The sequence below is a fragment of the Elephantulus edwardii genome, unplaced genomic scaffold (assembly GCF_000299155.1).
Source record: "Elephantulus edwardii isolate Elephantulus edwardi_28Jun2011 unplaced genomic scaffold, EleEdw1.0 scaffold00245, whole genome shotgun sequence".
Lineage (NCBI taxonomy): Eukaryota > Metazoa > Chordata > Mammalia > Macroscelidea > Macroscelididae > Elephantulus > Elephantulus edwardii.
In genome coordinates, this window is record NW_006399995.1 from 1,405,635 (window position 1) to 1,426,026 (window position 20,392).

Consider the following 20,392-nt stretch of genomic DNA (forward strand, 5'->3'; position numbering starts at 1 on the left):
AGAGCAGGGTTTAGGGCTGTTGTGCATAGGGTCGCTATGAGTCGGAAACGACTCGACGGCACATAACAACAAAAACAACTCCAGTTTTGTAGGTACCTACAGCCTATTGTTGTCAGCCTGTGGGTTAATAGAGTGCTGAGGTAAAGTAGAGACCCTTAAGATGAATACACAGATTTCATGGTGGCTAGCATTTTAGAAGTCTTTAGGGCAGTGCTTCTCAAGTTATCTTTAGTGAAAGACTAATGTTCTAATTTCCAATCCTTCACAGACCTTAAAGATAAATTACTGGAGGAGTGAAATGGACCTATTTGTTTTCCTAACACCATTCTTTCCCTACTTCTTTATTTTTTTACTTTATCCCTCTCTGCATTGGATTGCTTTTCTTCTTTACATTTCAACACTACACCCTCCTTCTGCACTCCTTTTCTACCTCTTCTGTTTATCAGGCCATAATAGTATGTATTAATGTGGGACTTTTCTATGTGTCACTAACTTCATGAATGTTTCAGTTAATAAAATGTACCATTTACCATTCTACAAATGATACATTTTCTTTCTAACCCTGTAAGCTATGCCATACTTTGTGTTTTCTTTTTGAGTTATTTTTGGTTTTTTTTAATTACTATTTTTAGTTTTCTACTAGTTTCTCTACAGAATTTGAATACAGATTCTTTCCATTTCTCCCACCCCCTCTACCCATCAAATTGTACAACCTGATGATTAATGGGCCCCTCCCCCCATATCAACCTCCCTTTGCTTCCAACCTCTTCCACCCTTCCTGGATCCTTATACTCATTCCACAATAACAATTTTATACAATATTTATTCTTCTGGGACTGAGTTAGTTCACTCAGCATAGTGCTCTCCAGTCCCACTCAATTAGGCAATAATTTACAAAATCATTGCTCCTATGTACTGCATAGTATTCCATTGTGTGAATGTACCATAATTTCTCAATCCATTTGTTTGTGGTTGGACATTTATGAACATTGGTGTACAAATCTCCGTTTGTGCCTCAGTTCTGATATTTTCTGGGTATATACCAAGTCGTGAAATAGCTGGTTCATACGGAATTTCTATGTTCAGTTTTTTGAAGAAGTGCCAGACTGCTTTCCAGAATGGTTGTACCATTTTACAATCCCACCAACAATGTATAAGCCCAAAACCATAATGTTCGTAAGAGACAAACTGTGATCAACCTTAGAAGCGCTAGTCCAAGGTTTAAAGAGACTACTGCCAAATGCAATTAGAAATACACAATCTAAAGAGGATAAAATTGATGCATGGGACCTTCTAAAGATTAAATCCCTGTGCACATCAAAAACTTTTTCCAATAGGGTGAAAAGAAAACCTACAGACTGGAACAAACATTTGGCAATAACCTCCCAGACAAGAGTCTTATAATTAAAGTTTACAGAATCCTCCCAGGCCTCCATAAGAAAAAAACCCTAATAACCCAGTTACAAAATGGGCAAAAGACATGGAAAGAATTTTCAGAGGAAGATATTTGAATGTCAACATGAAGGGAATATTCGAACGTGAAGAAATGTTCTAAATCCCTAGCAATAAGAGAGATGCAAATCAACCACAATGAGGTATCGTCTCACTCTAGGAACAGTGGCAGTGTTTAACAGGGCAGCAAGTAATAAATGTTGGACAGGATGTAGTGAGAAAGAAACTCTTTTCGAGTTATTTTGGATTGATAGTATTTTACCATACAAAAAATACTGTCACGGTTAGTATATATGGATTCCTTAATCCCTTTTGGTATTGGGATATTTTTAAATTGTAGATTTCTCCAAGAGAGAAAATATTAGTAGATGGGTAGGCACTCCGTGGCTGTCTTGTGATGGTACAATGTAAGATCGTTTTCCTTGAGAGCAGGTAGCGTTTTTTCTTTATTTGTGTATTCTCTGCAGTATCTTTCTTGTCATTGAAAATAACGTCACTTGTAGTATAGGGTCATTTTCTGGCTTTTGTACCAACAAGTGTCATAGTATAGGGAATAGAATACAATGAAGTTGTTTGTAAACACATCATGTTTAGAAAACATCTGTGATTGAAGTGTTAAGACACGCATTAAAAGGATTTAAATTAATTTTTTAAAAACCAAATGTGTTTTATCATAGAACAAGAAAGTTGATTAAGTAGGTAGCAGATCATTCATCTCAGATGGCTATTGCTCCACTCTTGCCCCACAAGGCTTTTGTTGGTTTTGGTTTATTTATTTAGTTTTTTAGTTTGCCTGCTGGCTTTTTGAATAAAGGTGACAGACGGTCCTGATAATACTGTTGGGCAAAGAATCTGCTGGTTTTTATTTGGAATAATGATTAAAAACAGAGTCATATTTTGTTACAGTTCTAATAAAGCCAACACAATGGTGCTTCTTACAGTGCATTAATTTTAAGATCCAGAAGCAAGTGTCTTCATATACTGGGCACTGTAAATGTCTCTGTATTACGTGAAGAAAATCCTAAATATTTGGATCTTCATAGGATAGAAGCTACTTGTATCACATAAGCGGTAAGGCTCACTCATATTTTCATGTTAGCTTTTCTTTTCCGTCATTCTATTCTCAACTCACATCTTGCACTAGTGGATCAGTGATTCAATTAAAACCTTGCTGACAATCATCATAAAGCCTGCCTTCAAATAATAGTGTTATTTTAAAGTTTGCTTTCTAAATTAAAATGGCTTATTTTCTATTAAATCCTTTGGGTGATCATGATTACAGCAATTCTCTCACCTGCAGACATTTATCTGCTGCCTTGACTGGTTTTGTTAGGGAAGCAGCGAAGCAGAGGAACTCTTTCTCCCTTGCTGTGACGCCCAATTCTGGAAGCATGCAAATTTCAAAATGTTTGGTGTGGGAAGTGGTGGGATATTCCAAAACAAATTAGCTAAGTACTGCTCTCTCCTGCTGTTTGATTGACGCTGTTTTCTTTCCTTGCATCTTTTGATCTATCTATCTGTCCCACCTGCTGCTGTTTCTGGTGGTTGAGTATCTGAGTTTGTATTAGTCTTTCTATCCCTACTCTGCGTAAATCATTCAAGATAGCCCCTCCCTTTTTCAATAATGGAATCTTACCACTCAACTATTTTTGTTCAAGGCTGTTATTGAAGATTCAATTTCCAGCATCCTTTAGTGCTGTGTAGTTTAGTAATCACTGAGGTGTTTTTATTTCAATAACCTAAAATGTATGAATTTGTAATGAATTTTTGGAAATAATGTTTTCCCATTTCTAACTATCTTCCTTTTAAAGATGAATGAAGAGAATATGTGAATCAGATTTGTAATTGAACATGACAGGATCGGATCTTGCCTAACTTCATTCCCTGAGAAAGACATTTTTCCTATTATAATGTTCAGGAAACAGATAGTATTATGTGGCTGCCTTTCCCTTTGCCATGGAGATGCAGTCTTTATCTTCCAGTACTGTAGACATCCTCGAAGAGGTAGCCTAAGAAATGGGACTGCAAACTGGATAGTTTTGGGATACTGATTATTTGATATTTGGAAGATACTTCAAACATAGTGTGACCAGAAAAGAACATTTTGATGGCTGTCCTAATCGCTGACCAACTTTTTATCAGAATTCTATCTGTTTTGATAGACAACATCAGCATCTACCCAGTTATTGGAGAAAAACAAATCTAGGTTTTATACTTGGTTCCTTCTCAGAGAACATCTTAGAAACCTACTGCTGTTGTATAGAATTCTGACTCCCAGTGATCCAACAGAACAAAAAAGCCCCACAGAGAATCCAAGGCTGTAAATGATTTTTAAAGATAATTTTTTAAATATCTTTTTTTATTGCTTTGCATGCAGTAATTAATTTACATTTTATTTCATCCATGTACATTGTGTTTTATAAAAATCTTTTATTTACGTTGTATTTTATGCAATAATTCATACACATTTTAATGAATATAATTAATTACTCTTGATCTATGCATATTATTATGCCGGTCTTTTCTAGTCCCCACTGAATCTTTCTTATGCTTTACAGAAACAAACTGCCATGTCTCTTTTCCCCCACATAGTGATACCATGTTGTTGTTGTTGCCTTCGAGTCGCTTGCGACTCATAGCGACCCTATGTACAACAGCTCTAAACTCTGCTCTGCCCTGTGCCAATCTCATTGTCTCTGACACACTCATCCTGACTGCCCCAGTCACCGAATCAATCCACCTCCCAGAGGGCCTTCCCCTCCTGAGCCTGCCCTCCACCCTCCCAAGCATGATGTCCTTCTCCAAGGACCGGTCCCTCCTTACAACATGACCAAAGTATGTCAGACGAAGTGATACCATAGGGACATTAAAAAAAAATCAAATGGCAGCTTGAACAATAGTCCTCTGCTTAAAAACTTCCAGTGGGTTCAAATCACATTTAGAATAAAAATGAAATCCTTCCTTACCTGTTTCTTGCTTACTTTTGTAATTTCATCACATGTCACTTTTCTCCTTCACTGTCTTCTAATCATGTTGACTTCTTGCCTCAAGTCCTTTGTACTCATATCTTAATAATGCTTAAGTGCTCAGATCTCAGCCCGTGACATTTGCTCCTCACAGATATTCTCCCTTGACCGCTTGAAGATAACCATTTGGTCACTTTCTATTCTCATGCCTTATTTCTTTGTCTTTATAACACATATGACACTTCTATTAGTTGTTTATTTATGCATGCCTACCCCTGTTAAAATATAAGTTTCCCATGATTAGAAAGTAAAAACCCTGTTGCCTTCAAGGTACTTATGACTTGAAGTGATCCTAAAGGACTATCACATAGGGGTTCAGAGACATAACTCATTATGGAGCAGACTGTCATATCTTTCTGGGAGCAGCTGGTGGGTTCAAACAGATTTTTCAGATTGTTCCTTGTGCCACCAGTGTTCATTAAAAGTGTCTTCAGTGCTTAGAACGATACTCAGAATATAGTAATAGTAGGTGCTCTGGAAATGCTCCAGTGGTTGAAGGTATCAGTGAGTGAATGCTGTTTTTAATACTGCATGAGAATCTCAGTACTCTCGTAAAGATACACACAGTGGTCAGAATTATTTTTACCCCGAACTTTTCCTCTCTGTTTTCATCAGAAATTTGAGCTAAGGATGAGAAACAAAGCTAAGGAGGGAAATTTGAAAAAGAAGTTCTTGACAGCCCTAAGCTCATACACATATAAATATATAACCATTCCAAAGCTAAGTAGGTGATGATGAATGTCGAACTGAAAAGCACTTGCCAGTGAACTGGCCTTTTGCTACCTCTTCCTTTATCTTATACCTATTTATATGTACTGTAGTTGGAAAGAATAATGTTTTCAAATTAGAATTATTTTCTTAGTTATTATGAAGAATGGGTTTTTTTAAAAAGATAAGTTATTGCTCACAATTTATGATACTGTCTTGAAGGAGGGCTGTTTCCTGATTGGATGTGGCTAGGGGAAAAAGCTTTTTGGCTTGTTTATTTTGTAGTAGTTTATAGTGGAAGTTGATCCTTAAAATTATTTACATATATGTTGGTATGCTTTACTCAGTGGCTTAAAAAACTTATCTGGGATTGGAACTTCAGCAAAAGTTGCAGTTAAAATTATAGATATTGTTATTCTACACTTCCGTTTCAGTCTGACTTTAGAAGTAATAATTGGTTGGTTAATTGTTGTTGTACCATTGAGTCAGAACCAATCTACAGCTGACCCTCCTTCAGGCTTTTAGGAGCAGTAAAACTCCACTGGAAGAAATTGCCCATCTTTCTCCTGCAGGGAACCTGGTAGGTTTGAACCACTGGCCTTTGGGATGGTGGTGCAGCTTTTTATCACCAGGCCGCTAGAGATCCAGAGCTCCATTTCCCTTTAGAAGTGGAATTTCATCAATTTTTATCTCTATTCATATGTGTGGAGTGTTCTTTGATAAGACAAACATAAGTTAGATTGGGTACCTTGTTAAATTGCTAGTAAATGAGACTTGTATATATGAAAGGATTCTGTTTCTTGACTCCTCCCCTTCCCGCAAAATATCTCTCAAATATCTTTCATAGATAATTTGAGAAGATTCATTAGGAGAAATTATATCTTATGTTGAACCATGAGTGGTTATTTCTCTTGTGGAGTGAGTTCACGGAATGCCATATAACTGGGATCTTGTTTTGAGTCTAAATGTGTGTATGGGTTTGGCTAAGGAAGGGGAAAAGGGTTAGGACAAAGAATGAGTGTATAAGTTTCCAAGACATTTTTTAAAGACAGTTGTACTTTCTCAGGTGAAAAGGTAATTTTTATAGAGGCAGACAGAAGATTGAAGAGAGTATCCTGTTTCTCAGTGTCTGCACAAATGCTTTTCCTCGGACACAGAATTCCACTGTGGTCTGTTTACCCCACTTTTAAGAATCAGTGTGAAATCTTCTAGTTCATACTTTTGTTCTCTCTTTTGAGGCATTTGGGAAAGTGTGGTAATCAAATCTATCTGGTTATTTTTAAAACCACAAATGAAAATAGATTTTTTTTAAGCTGGTTTGTGTATTCACATCAGGTTTTGGCTTATTTTGTTCTGCCACAAGTGTATTTTATAAAAAGGAGCAAAATGATTCGTAAACTTTTTGAAATTCATACCTACAACTACTAATTATGTTCCCATTAGTATAAATGGCTTTATGGTTTTCTAGGAATTCTTTAGATCACCAGTTGAGGAAAAGAATAGCTTGATCACAGTTGGGGCTAAGTTTTCTATAGTGTTTGTGTATTGAGTCCCACACATCACGTGAACTCTGAAACCTTAGTAGATGCTGAAAAATGATTATTTAATGAAGCTATTTATGCCTCTGATTTCTCAGATTTGAAAGACTCTGTTGGACTACTCACAACACCAGCCTCTTTCTTATTCTGTTGAGATTTCTGTAGGTAGAAGTGAAAACACCCACAGCCCCTTCAGAGACTCATTTAGGCCTACTTTCAGTGAAATAATTCATAGTGTCCAGAACAAAAAGTCTACTGAGGGAAGAATAAAAGTACTGAGCCTTTGGGCAGAGCAGGTTAGCCTGAGCATTTGGGATTGTTTTGGTTAACCTTAAATATCCTCTGCCATCTTTTCCTATAGTTAATCAAATGCTTGCTTTTAAAAAAAAACAAAAACACTCAACATAGATTGGTTACAGTGCCAAATGTGAAAAAAAAAAAAAAATGAGACTGTTGCCAGTCAACCATCAGTAAGCTTACATAACTGAAGAGCCAAGTCATTCATAAGGGAAATAAGATTAAAATGGTGTAAGAATGACCATGTAAAATATTTAGCTCTGTTAAACTTTTCTGAAGAACTGCCTGGGCTATTTTACAAAGTATCCATGCCATTTACATTCCCTCAAACAGAGAATTAGGATTCAGATTTCTTCCTGTACTTTTACTCATTATTATTGGACTTTCTGATTATAGTCGTCACATTTTGGTGTCCTTGCTGACACTCACAGTTCCTTGTCCCCAGTGTGGAGGGCCAGGTTATTTCTTTTCCTTGCCAAGATGAATGATCTCCTGAAGCCTTGGAAGAAAGGACTCTTAGAACATGATCTTTAAATCCAAACTTCTACTCTTATTTCTGACCGTTAAACATGCTGCACCGTGTCACTTCATTACTTTATGGTATTTCTTTGTTCTTTGAAGTAGTTATCTTCATGAAAATTAATGTGGTTGAGCATTAAACTGCTTTTATTGTCATTGCTCATGAAGTCTCAACCATTCTTGCTTTTAAGGAACATTCTAACATCTGTTTTCAAAACAAAGTTGTCTTCCGATAGTCCACGGTAAATATTCAGTATTTTTCAACAACACCATAGTTGAAATTTCTGGTAGTTCCCTTTCAATGTGTTGCTTCAATGATTTTGAAATATTTTGAAAAATTGTAATTTTATCTAAAATTAATGATACAGTTTGATAATTTCTGCATTTTGATCTATTGCCTTTCTTTGGGATAGGCATGAATATGGATCTTTTCTAGCCAGTTGACCAGATACCTCTTTTCTAGATTTCTAGAGACAGACAGACGAGAGCTCCCAGTGCTGCGTTCATTTGTTGGACCATTGATTGATGTTCTGTTAATTCCTTGAATCGTGTTTGTCACTTTTGCCTTCAGTGCAGCGTGGACTCCCTTTGAAAACTGTTGGCCCTTGATCATATGCTGCCTCCTGAAATGGTGAATGTTGATCAGTTCTTTCTTGTATCAAACCGAACCTACTGTTGCTGAGTCAATTCCAGATCATAATGATCCAATATCTGTACGATTCTTGAGGCAGTAAATTGTTATGGGGCTTGAATACCTGTCATTCTCCTTCAGAGAAAGTTCTTGGTTTGAACCTCTGACCTTGCCATTAGTAGTTCAGTAGTTAACCCAGTGTTGCTACCTTTCATCTTCTGATGCTTCTTGTGCACAGAATCTTTCAGCATTGCCTCTGAAGATTAACACCTCCTCCTCTTTCAACTTGAGACATGCCCAGCATGTTCCCTTTCAGTTTTCCAGCTCTAAGTCTTCACACATTTTATTACTACATTTTGTTTCCCAAATTGCCCTGTTTAGCTGTCTCTTATGCCATCATTTCTTATATCCACTTTAGCTACACTAATGCAAGAGCAAATTTCAAAGTCTCTTCTGAGAAATGTGTTGGTCTTTGCTTTCCTGGCTTTTCAGGGACTTTTTGCTCTCTTCTATGTGTAATGTTCTTGATGTCATTGCACCTAGTCTAGTCTTTAATCATAGATGATTCAAGCATCAGATCTACTTTTGAAGTAGTCTGTAAATTCAGGTGGGAAAAATGCAAGGTCATATTTGGGCCCTTGTAGATTTGTTTTAATTTTCTTTGGCTTCAGTTTGAACTAGCACAGGAGCCGTTGTTCTGACTGATGTTAACTGAGTTTCTCCATCCTCTTTTTTCACAAATGTTGGTTTTGTGAGCAGTTGAGTTGGAATCGACACAAAACTGACCCTCCAGTTTCAGAGGCTGTATATCAGGTGGGAAACTGCCCATCTTTCTCTCACAGAGCGGCTGCTAGATTTTAACTGCATGCCTTACCCCTCGGCTACCAGATCTCCCTATCACAAATGTAGTTAATATAGCTCCTGTGTATGACATCTAACAAGGTCCACATGTAAAGCAAAAAAATGGTATTTACACTGACTAGGCGGCTTATCTTGCTAGTTATATCATGATTTCTCGTGTCTCTTCAGAATGCTTTCTGTCAACAAGGCGGTATTTTCCAACTCCCAGTATTTTCTTTATTTTAATTTTGCATTCCAGTCAACAGTAATTATCTTTATATCTTTATTGCATGCTTGATCAAGTCATACGACAGAAGTTGGTCAGAATCTTTTGTTTCTTCATCATTGACATAAGTGATTGCTGCTTTTTTTTTTTTTTTGAGTGTTAAATTTGAGTGTTAGCAGTGACCGAGCTTCCTTCTTGTTGTTTGGATATTATCCTGTCAGTGATAGCCTTGTACTTCAGAATAGACCTAGAAATGTCCTTTTATGTAGTAATTGTTTGCTAATCCCAGCATAGTAGATCATATAATTGCCTCATTCCAAATGGCCAATACCAGTCTATTTCAGCTCAGTAACACCCAACATATCTATGTTTAAGTGTTCCATTTACTTTTTGATACTTTATAATTTTCTTAGATTCATACTTTGTACATTCCATTTTCCCACTTTTTTCCTCCTACCAAATAGAATTAATATTTATGAACAAGAACCACTTGCATAACTAACTTTATTAACAATTTACAGGGTTGTAAAATAGCTTAAGTGGAATGAAAGGTGTCATCCTAACAGAATGAAAGAATTAGGCAGCACCTTCCTTTCTACTTTGCTATTGTTCCTCATTTTGAGTCGTGCCATAATCGTTTGAGTCGGGCCATGAAGCTCACGAAAACTTTACTCCTTTTATGTTATTGGCACCAGCTTTACTTTGAGGAGGCACCTCTACCCCAGTTATTTGAATGCATTCTAGCCTGAGCAGTCATCTTCGAGCACTGTCAGACAGTGTTCCTCTGCTGTATATAAGCTTTTCACCTGCTGTGTTTTTAAGGCACAGATGTCCTTTTTTCCTAATCTGTCTTCGTTGGTACACTCCACTGAAAACCTTTCTCCCACGGGTGACCCTGATAATATTTGAAGTACTGGCAGCACCACAGTACACTTAGGTCATCACACTGTGCTAGCCTGACAGAAGGTACATTACTGCATTTGATAGGATCTAATAAGTCCCAAAACTTGAGTTTCTTTGTGCTTTCATATTAATACAAGAATGCTCTTTGATTGGAGTTACTGGTGTTAGGTTTATGAGCATTCCATTAGTTAATAACGCAACATTATATTTTTCCTATAATGTATGTAAATGCTATTAGGAGCTTGCTTTTATTTGGACACATATGGAATCATATTGAGGATTTTATCAAGTGTATATTTTTACCAATGCATGACAATGTTTAATAAAAAGTAAGTCACTCAGTCTGTAATAGGAAAGGTGCTTACCTTATGCAACTCATGCCCTTTTGTCTTGCAGATGACTGACCTTTAGAAGCAGAAAACTGTAATTTATGAATACCATTTTAAAAAAGAATTGTGCCTTTGATTTTAGCCTTTAAAAATGCGTTCTTTTTCATGTATTATATTGGTAAGATTTTCCACCCTTATCACAAGATTAATCTTCTTGGAACAGAGAGTCTTGTGGCATAGAACCTTGAGTAAATAAGATAACAATTTAATCACCTATGGGCATGGTATGGGAACTCTAGCTGTGTCATAAAGTCTAACTCATAGGTGTTTTTTTACCAGAATCTTTAGGAAGAATGCTTCAAATAGAAGGTATTCATTGAAATCAGTGTTCAAACACTCACCACTCACTCACCTTTTAATTTCACCTGTGATATGACCACCTACTACCTGGTTCATTTTATGCTTCTGCTTTCCTAAATCTAATGTATTTCCTCAGATAATGTGTTTGACTATTGGATACTATGAGCATCCATCAAGAATGAGGTTGGTCTCTTTTCAAAGCTATCAGATGCTCACAGGAGAGAGAGTAGTTGTACAGGAAATACAACTTTATCTCGATTATATAATGGCAAATTTTACTATGTATATTGGCAGTTTTGGACAGTAATCCAGAGGGAGCTCTGGTAGCCTCGTGGATAAAGAGTTGCACTGCCAATCCAAAGGCGTACGGTTCGAATACGCCAACTGCTCTGAGGGAAGTGCGGTCTCCTCCCATGTGATTTACAGCCTCTGAAAACTCACTGGAGGGTCAGAGGGCCACCTGTGAGTTGGTTCTGATTTGAAGGTATGTAATAAAAAGTAGTCTAGAGGCCTCCCCTAGACACCTGCCTGTCTTTTTTGGTGGACTGGTGGCAGTTCACTTTGCAATGCAATAGCTAGATTAGGTCACTTTGGCCCCTTTGACTCTGGACTTTCATTATAAGTGGCTGTTACTGTTCATTCTACCCCCCTCTACCATAAAGGTCTCTTGATGCAGCATGCTGCTGTTTCTGGTGTGGTGAGACCACTCTTCCCTTTATTATTGTCCTATATGATCCAGAGATTAACTACAAAGACTTCTGTTGGCCTGGGACCTCAGAATATGTGTTTGACCACTGTATCACTGAGAGGAGGATTTTAGGGAAAGAAAAGGCCAAGTAAAATTCAGGGGATTTTTTTGTGTCTTGTGGGATATAGAATAGCTACATTAGTTTCCTTTCTATGAGCCCTGGTGCCATAATGGATAATGTATGGGGCAGCTAACCAAAGGTTTGGCAGTTTGAACCCACCAGCCATGGCGTGGGAAAAAGATGGGCAGACTCCTCCCATAAAGATGGGAACCCTGGGGAGCTGAACGGAGGCTTGCTGTGAATTTGTACTGACTCCATAGAGGCGAACTGCTTTTCCTTCTGCCTCAAGTAATATTTGTTTCTTTGTATTGTTGGAGGATGAGTTTTAATATTCCCTGTGGATACTAAAATCTCAGCTGCTCAAGTCCCTTATATAAAATGGCATAGTATTTATATATAACCAAAGCTCATCCTCCTGTAGATTTAATTCACTTCGAGATTACTTGTAATACCTAACACTATGCAAATACTGTGTCAGTATCACTTTGAGGGAAACGATATTATTTACTTGCTCTTTAGGAGCCATTTTCCCACAGTATAGAAAGGTTCACACAACCCGTGTAGCAAATGATTGAGACCCAGGGTGAACAGCACTCAAACAAGCCTGTGAGAGGGAGGCTGAGGCGTGGCGAAGTGGCATGTGAGAACCAGTTTATGATTGAGTTGGAAACTGCTAATAAGTTCTTTGTCACAGAAAGTTTTTGAAGTTGCTGGACAGAGAAGAGAAATAAGGTTGTTTTGAAAAGTGGAAGAGGAGATTAGATTAGTGATACTCAGACATTTGAGCTGTGGGTAATGTTAAACTCTTAGGAATTATTGAGGATTGTGTAGAGCTTTGGTTTCTGTAGGTTATATCTATTGATGTTTACTATTTTAAATGAACACTGAGAAACTTTTTACAAATTTATTCATTAATTCATTTCAAGTAATAAGATGGTTACATGATTTGACCCCCACCAGAGGTGGGAGGTGACAGACAGCAGGCCAGGCAGCATCTAACCATGGCCAACTACCTCCTCTAAGCTCCATGACCCCTGTATTGGTGGGAAGACGGACCCTCCCTACCATATAAATTCAAGACATCCTGATGGGTGGTGAGTGACCAGATTGGAATTCTAGTATTTAAACCCCAAGACAGATGTCAAGTTCATGTAACAACTTGATCTTTGATATCTAACCTTGTCAGTAAGTGAGATAGTTTTTTAGTTAGGTGCTGTTGAGTCAGCTTCAACTCACAGCAACCTTATGATCCTGTGAACAGCAAGATTCTTGATGGAACCTTGCCCTATCCTGTACCATCCTAGTAATCTTGCAACACCCTTGTAATCGCTGCCATGGGCAAACCCATTGCCATGGTCCCTGGGTCAGTTTAGCTCTTTGAGGGCCTTCTTCTCTTTTGCTGACCATCTACTTTCTCTTTCTAGTAGCTTTCCCCAAGGACTAGCACCTCTAGACAACATGTTTAAAGTATGTGAGATACAGTTTCACCATCCTTGCCTCTAAGGACACCCTAGTTGTACTTCATCCAAGAGTGATTGGAGTCTTATGTGAAGACTTGGTTTAAAACAAACATAAAATTTTCCTTTCAGTCTATTATCTTTTGAGGGAAAAGTCCAGTGTTTATAATACATGTGTTCATACTTCATACAGAACATTCAAATAAAAAAAATATACAGAGATAGCAATTTAAAATGTCATAATTTAATTTTTTTGTCTTTTGTAACATATTAAATTTCATGCCAAATTTTAATGGCTACCTTTATATTAAATAAAATATACTCATGAAAGGGAGCTCTGGTGGTAGTCTAGTGGTAGGAGCTGTGCTGCCAACTGAAAGACTTGTGGTTCTAATCCACTAACTGCTCTGCAGAAGAATGATGGGTAATCATCTCATGTATGATTTATTGCTTCTAAAAACTCACTGGAGGGTTAGCTATGAGTCAATTCCAAATTTACGACAACAGTAACAGGAAAGCAAAGTTTTTTCATTGATAGGAAATTGAGGCAGAGAAATCTAGAATTATAATATTCTTATCATTTCCCTAAATCAGATTTGTATAACTTGATTCTGAGGAAACAAATACTCTCTTACTTCCTTAAAATTGATGAAAGTGTTACAGTATCTGTAAATGGTGTGGAATTTCAAAATAAAATGCTTCAAGACTTTTAAGCCAAATCTCCATAATTTCCCTTCACTGAATTCTTTATATCAAACTAAACATAATGTTTGAGTATATATAATGTATTAATATTTAAACTTCATGTAGTGTAGTCCTAGAAAATTAGTTATAGCTCTTTCAGAAATGTCACTTAGGACTAAATGGCAAGGTGCTATTACTTTTTAAGTAAATTAGGTGCTCTGTCTTTAAATTTGGCACAGAAAAATATTTGTAGCCTAGTTTCACATTAGCTGCCAGACTAAAATAAAATATTTTGACTGTGGTTCGAGAGATTTGACAACTTCATATTAAATCCAAGAGTTATCCTGTATTTAATACATGTCAGTTTATTTCTGCATTGCAAATATATTACTAACCATAATTTTTGACATTTGTTCATGCACTTTAGTTTTCATCACAAGACAAGTTTTGATTTGTGCCTAAGTAAATGAGATTTTTCTATTAAGCCAACCAGCTCCCCAGTTTGCAATCATGTAATTGCCCCATGTGTCCTTTGCATATTGCTTGGTACTCTGAAAGGATATAAAGGTATAAAATGAAGCGGAAGATTGAATTAGGGTTTTGTGAAGGAACTCAATGTCATTCATGATTTAGGGCATATTTTAAGGAAATGTAAATATTTTCTCATTAATTTGCTGAAGTTTTGAATCATAGGTAGCTACAAAATTGAATAACATTAGTCATGATTGAATGCCTAACATCTACAAAGCCCTAAATTGAGTCCCTCTGTTCTATTTTTAAAAATTATTTTGAATTATATATTTTCTCCAAATAATAATCCATCCATCTCTGTGTTATAATTCTAATTGTGGTTTCCTTTACTTCTGTTATTTTTGTGTGACTTCTTTCTCATTCACCAGACCTATTTATGTTATGTTTATATTTACCTTTATTTTGCCTGCCTGCACAGAATCCAGCAGTTTTTCTCAGAGATAAAGTAATACAGATTTGATTTTCTTTTATAATGCAGTTTACATTTTATTAATGTATTTTACAGTTGATTCTGTCTCAATCTTAAATATTCCAGATTTTTCCTTTGTAATATATCATTTGTATCTTTGTATTTAATTCAGCAGTTACCATAACAGTTGTTATTGTGGACTGTCAAGTCAGAACCGATGCATAGCTGAGCCTCCAGCAAGTTTTCACAGGCATTAATTGCGTGGGAGGAGATTGTCCATCCTCCTCTCATGTAGTGGATTCAAACTGTGTACCTTCTCTATTGCAGTACAGCTTCTTATCACTAGTCCAGCAGAGCTCCCTTACCATAACAATAGTGTAGAATTAATTTTTTTACTTGATGTACGTTTTAGTCCATTTAAAAACCCTATTGGTATTGGTATAATCACTGTGTCAATCCATCTCATTGAGGGTCTTCCTCTCATTTACCAAACCTCCCATCTTTCTATGCATGCTGTCCCTTTCTGACACCAATTATATATATTTTCTTTTTAATGAAAAAAGATGGATTTAGGCATCTGACTTCTCTCATCTGTACTGAAAAATCACACACCGCTCACTGGTTAGAGGATATACCTTGTCTGATGATTGATTGATGTATTGCCAGAGCTAGAAGCACATCAATTTGAATGGATGGCTGTTGTCTGCCTAACTTTAGTAATTTGTTAACAGCTTTTTAACTAGTCCTAGTCTTTTTTGAAAGATCTCAGTACCATGTAGCATTGTGAGTGACAGAGTGGAACATTGTCCGTACCTGGTCAGAATTGGACCTTGGCTCATTTAAATGGTTGGTTGCCAAATGCATCTGGTTCTGTGAGAACCAGTTTATGATTGAGCTGAGAACCCCACTGGAAGAAACTGCCCATCCCTTCCTTTGGGTTAGCAGGACAATTCCTTATACAAGCCGTAGAACACGTTCACTCTGGTTGTCTTTTCCCCTGCAAATATTACTGTGTTTTATATCACTCTCAAAATTAATAGTTCTTCTCCCTCACAGACACTAATGCTTATTCTTAAAATTTTACCATCACATTTGTTTTCTCAAGTATTTCTTGTAACTTACTTCCTTGGTTTTGATTTCATTTTCTTCCCCAAAACGGAGACATTTTCCATAGATCCTTCTGTGAGAGTTTCCTAGAAGCAAAACTTTGAAAATTTGTTTTACTCATAAAGGTTCATTTGGTTTGGGCATGCGGGTTATCGTTTCTAATCTCAAGATATTATTCCACTGATTTTTAATTTGTTACATAGCTAGTACTAGTTTGTTTGCCATTTTTTGATAGTAATTCTTGTTTCTAGCCCAACAATCTATGTAAACTTTCCTATATTTTTAATTTTTCTTTTAATTTCTTTCAATTTGGAGTTTGATGTACATACTCTTAATTTATCCTACTGAGGTTTAAAACTTTCTTTTAAGCAATGGGAATGAAATTTTAATTAATTTGTGTTGAATCTCTCATTGTGTGTCAGTACTGTGCAGAGGAAGGTTTGAAGACCAACAATCCAAGAGTTATGAAACTTTTGAGCTCTGGCCTACTGGATAAAGAATTGGACTGTCACCCCAAAGGCACAATGTCCTAAACCACCAGCAGCTCTGTAGGAGAAAGATAGGCAGTCTCCTCCCGTTTGATTTACGGCCTCTGAGAACCCACTGGAGGGTCAGCTATGAGTGTGTTCTGACTCTACAGCACATAACTACGTAACATACCCACTACTGCCTTTTTTTATATCATTAATAAGATGCACTACAGTGTTGTACCACATAATTTACCTACATTAAAATTTTTGTGGCAAGCTCTGGTGACCTAGTGGCAAGAAGCTGCACTGCAATCCCAGCAGTGCATGGTTCAAATCCACCAGATGCTCTGCTGGAGAAGGATGGGCAATCTCCTCCTGTACCAGTCAGGTCTGATTTGATGGTACACACACACAAAATAATAAAAATTAAAAAAAATTTTGCACATTCAAAGGCAAAGATTACATTTTATTAAGGTGCTTATAATAAAAAGCAATAACAGTAAAAATTAATAACATGCAGTATTTGAGCAATTTTAGAACCAGTTTATGATTGAGTTGGAAACTGCTAATATGTTCTTTGTCACAGAAAGTTTTTGAAGTTGCTGGACAGAGAAGAGAAATAAGGTTGTTTTGAAAAGTGGAAGAGGAGATTAGATTAGTGATACTCAGACATTTGAGCTGTGGGTAATGTTAAACTCTTAGGAATTATTGAGGATTGTGTAGAGCTTTGGTTTCTGTAGGTTATATCTATTGATGTTTACTATTTGAAATGAACACTGAGAAACTTTACAATGTTTATTCATTAATTCATTTCAAGTAATAAGCACATTACATGTTAGTATAAATAACAGTTTTTATGAAGCAGAACTGTTTTCAGAAAGGAAGAAATTGTGTGAAAGTGGCACTGTTATATAGTTTTTGCAAATCTCTAACACTGGGCTAATAGACTAAAAGACAGCTGGATTCTAATAACAGCTTCTGTGTTCAGTCTGTTGAGGTATTGCTCATTGGCGAGTATAAATACCATATTGCCTTTTGCAGATAAGTAGTTGAAAGAGGATGAATACTTGAAGATTGTGTTGGACATTTTCTCTTTGCTACTAAACCAGAACTCAACATGTGAAATGAATTCTTTTAAAAAAATAAATATTTTTGTAATTGAAAATCTACATAGTAAAATATACAGCTGTTCATCTATTTCTACATGTACTGTTTAGTGACACTGATTGTATTCTTCAAATTATGGAACCATTTTTGTCCCTTTTTTGTGATTATTCCTCCTCAGTTAACATAAAGTGACTCTACTTGAGTTTCCTATCTTTCAAGTTACTACTGTCAGTTTGATCTCAGAGAAAATTCTTGTAGAGCATTATACTCAAGGTGAACATTTTTTAATTTATTAAAGTGATCAACAGTTGGATTTTTAGAAACTTGAAAAGTTATTTTTAATTTAAGGCTTAAAGATTATTACAGCGTGATGGTTTCAGAAGTACATCCAATCTTCTTGGCTCTGGGAAGTCTGGATTCCATGATAATTTTAAAATTTGTTCTATATTTCTCCTTTTTTAACCAGGACTCTTTTATAGAATATTTGCTCAAATGATCAGAAACAGTAGCTGGGAACCACCATGTTTTTCTAGTCTCTTGACTAGGGAACAAGTGATACTTTCTTTATGGTTAATTGCAGAGTAGAATCTGAAACCCAATTAAGGAATGACTTATTCCATTAGAATACAATCCATTGGTCTCTCTTGTCCTTTACAACAATCTTTTCACTCTTATATAATTTTTAAATATCTTGCTTTATTTATTTGTAAAATAAATTTCTTTTACATTTGCTGTTCTGCATCCATCGCTTCTTCTAGTTGTAGGAGTGTGAAGGAAGGGCATTTATACACAAAACTGACGTTCTTTGCAGATGAGTGTTGGTGAAGGTACAATGGCAGTGGGTAAAGTTTGGTGCTGCTGCTTGATTTATGCTCATGCTCCTTAATTTTTTACCCACTGTTGCTTTTGCATTTAACTGCAAATACATTTTCTTATTTTTTAATTTTGATGTGCTTGAAGGTGTACAAAACAAGTCAATTTTTCATTCAACGGTTAATGCACCTTGTTTTGTTACATACAGTGTGCACTTTTGATAGTACTTTTCCAATTTCTTCCTTGTTTTTCCCTGTTCCACTTGTCTTTTTTTTTCCATGCCTTCTGAGTTTTATCCCTGAGCAAATACTGCTTGTTTGATCTTGTGTGATTGATTATTCTGAGGAGTATGTTCCCCTCTGGTGTTATTGATCACTGTACAGGCCTGTCTGCTGCTTAGAGTCACAGACTTAAGTGTAAGTTTCAGTCCAGGGAAATATCCTAATGTTATTAAGAAGATATGACGTTACTATCTTCTAGAATTCCCAGAAAGGTATTGAGTATCTGTGGATTATACTTGTAAGAATAAGCCATTCTTAGAGAACCTAACCGAGTAGCATTGAGGACTCTCCTTCATAGGGTCGCTATGAGTCGCCTGCGACTCGGCGGCACTTAACAACAACCACCACCACCACCACCCAGTTGCAGAAGCCAGATAGAAAATGAAGATGTTTCTGTTGAAGCTGTAGGTGTTGAGAGACAGGATATAGCAACAACTGCTTTCCTTTTCAGTACTAAGACACAATCCCTGGGACAGTAATAATTTTTAATGGATTTTTGGTGAAATTAGAACCATTATGTCTTTAAGTACTTGCTTAAATGAACAGGCAAGAGTGATTAGGCAATAGGAACCTAACTCAACACTAACATTTTCTTCTGCCCCTCAGGATAATTGCCTGTTGTTTGAATGATTTTACCTGCCAGGGTAGCAGCATTTTTTGTTGTTACCTTGGCTTTGTGGATGAGATCTGCTGCCTCTTCTCTCTCTCCTCTCCTCCCCTCCCTTCCCTTCCCCTCCTCTCTCCTCCCCTTTCCTCTCTCCATAGTTTTGTTTTCATTTTTGAGACTATACAACTTTCATTTTGTCTGCATGGTTTCTTATGCTACCAAATACAAGTAGTCTTTGACTTTTTGATGTGTTTGAGTTGCCTACCACAAATTGAACTTAATAAACCATCTGGTTTCTTTCCTTCTTTGAGTATAGTACTATATTGCAGTACATAATTTGTCAGTGTTTACTTGCAATGTTCAATTTTATGATTTACCTTTTGAAAACAATGCTGGATATATAAAGCTAGTGATACTAAAAGTCAGTGACAATGAGAAGAGATAAAGAGGTATTTGAATACCATCTAGAAGCTGCTTTTGGAAGGAGCAGAGAAAGACAATGGATGTGTTTACACCACCGTGTTTAACATGATATCTTGATGTTGACCTTGATGCTTGACCTTGGATTATTCCTCTAGTAATACTTTCTCTCCGTTTCTTGGAACCAACGACTTGATTGGATCAGAAAGTACTGTTTTGTATATTCCCTTTTCCTTCTAACCCGGTACAGTTTTTATTACACTATGTTCTTTGTAATCAAGATTTTTCAGTTTTACTTTTTATAGTTTGTATTATCACAGAATATAGGCACATTAAATATGTGGTTTCATCCTGTTCCGTAGTATATTTTTAAGATGGATTTAGGCATCTGACTTCTCTCATCTGTACTGAAAAATCACACACTGCTCACTGGTTAGAGGATATACCTTGTCTGATGATTGATGTATTGCCAGAGCTAGAAGCACATCAATTTGAATGGATGGCTGTTGTCTGCCTAACTAGTAATTTGTTAACAGCTTTTTAACTAGTCCTAGTCTTTTTTGAAAGATCTCAGTACCATGTAGCATTGTGGGTGACAGAGTGGAACATTGTCCGTACCTGGTCAGAATTGGACCTTGGCTCATTTAAATGGTTGGTTGCCAAATGCATCTGGTTCTGTGAGAAGTGAAGTAAATGTGAAAGCTGTCTTTTAGCTCATTAGTGAAACGAAGGAAACATTGTGACTATGAGGGTGAGTTGTCATGAGAAATTAAATGGAAATGAAAAATGTTAATAATCATAAGTGGGTTTTCTCATGCACACCAGCTTGTAAATGATGGATACTGTAAAGACTTTGACCTTCCCAAGG

At 36.5% G+C, this 20,392-nt stretch overlaps 1 protein-coding gene and 1 pseudogene across 1 annotated transcript in view; one reads left to right on the forward strand and one right to left on the reverse strand.

The window, feature by feature from the left end:
- The window catches only part of LOC102860996, a 19,979-nt pseudogene extending 9,054 nt beyond the window's left edge, over positions 1-10,925 (reverse strand).
- DDX10 (DEAD (Asp-Glu-Ala-Asp) box polypeptide 10) overlaps positions 1-20,392 on the forward strand; it is a 224,382-nt gene that overhangs the window by 88,272 nt on the left and 115,718 nt on the right.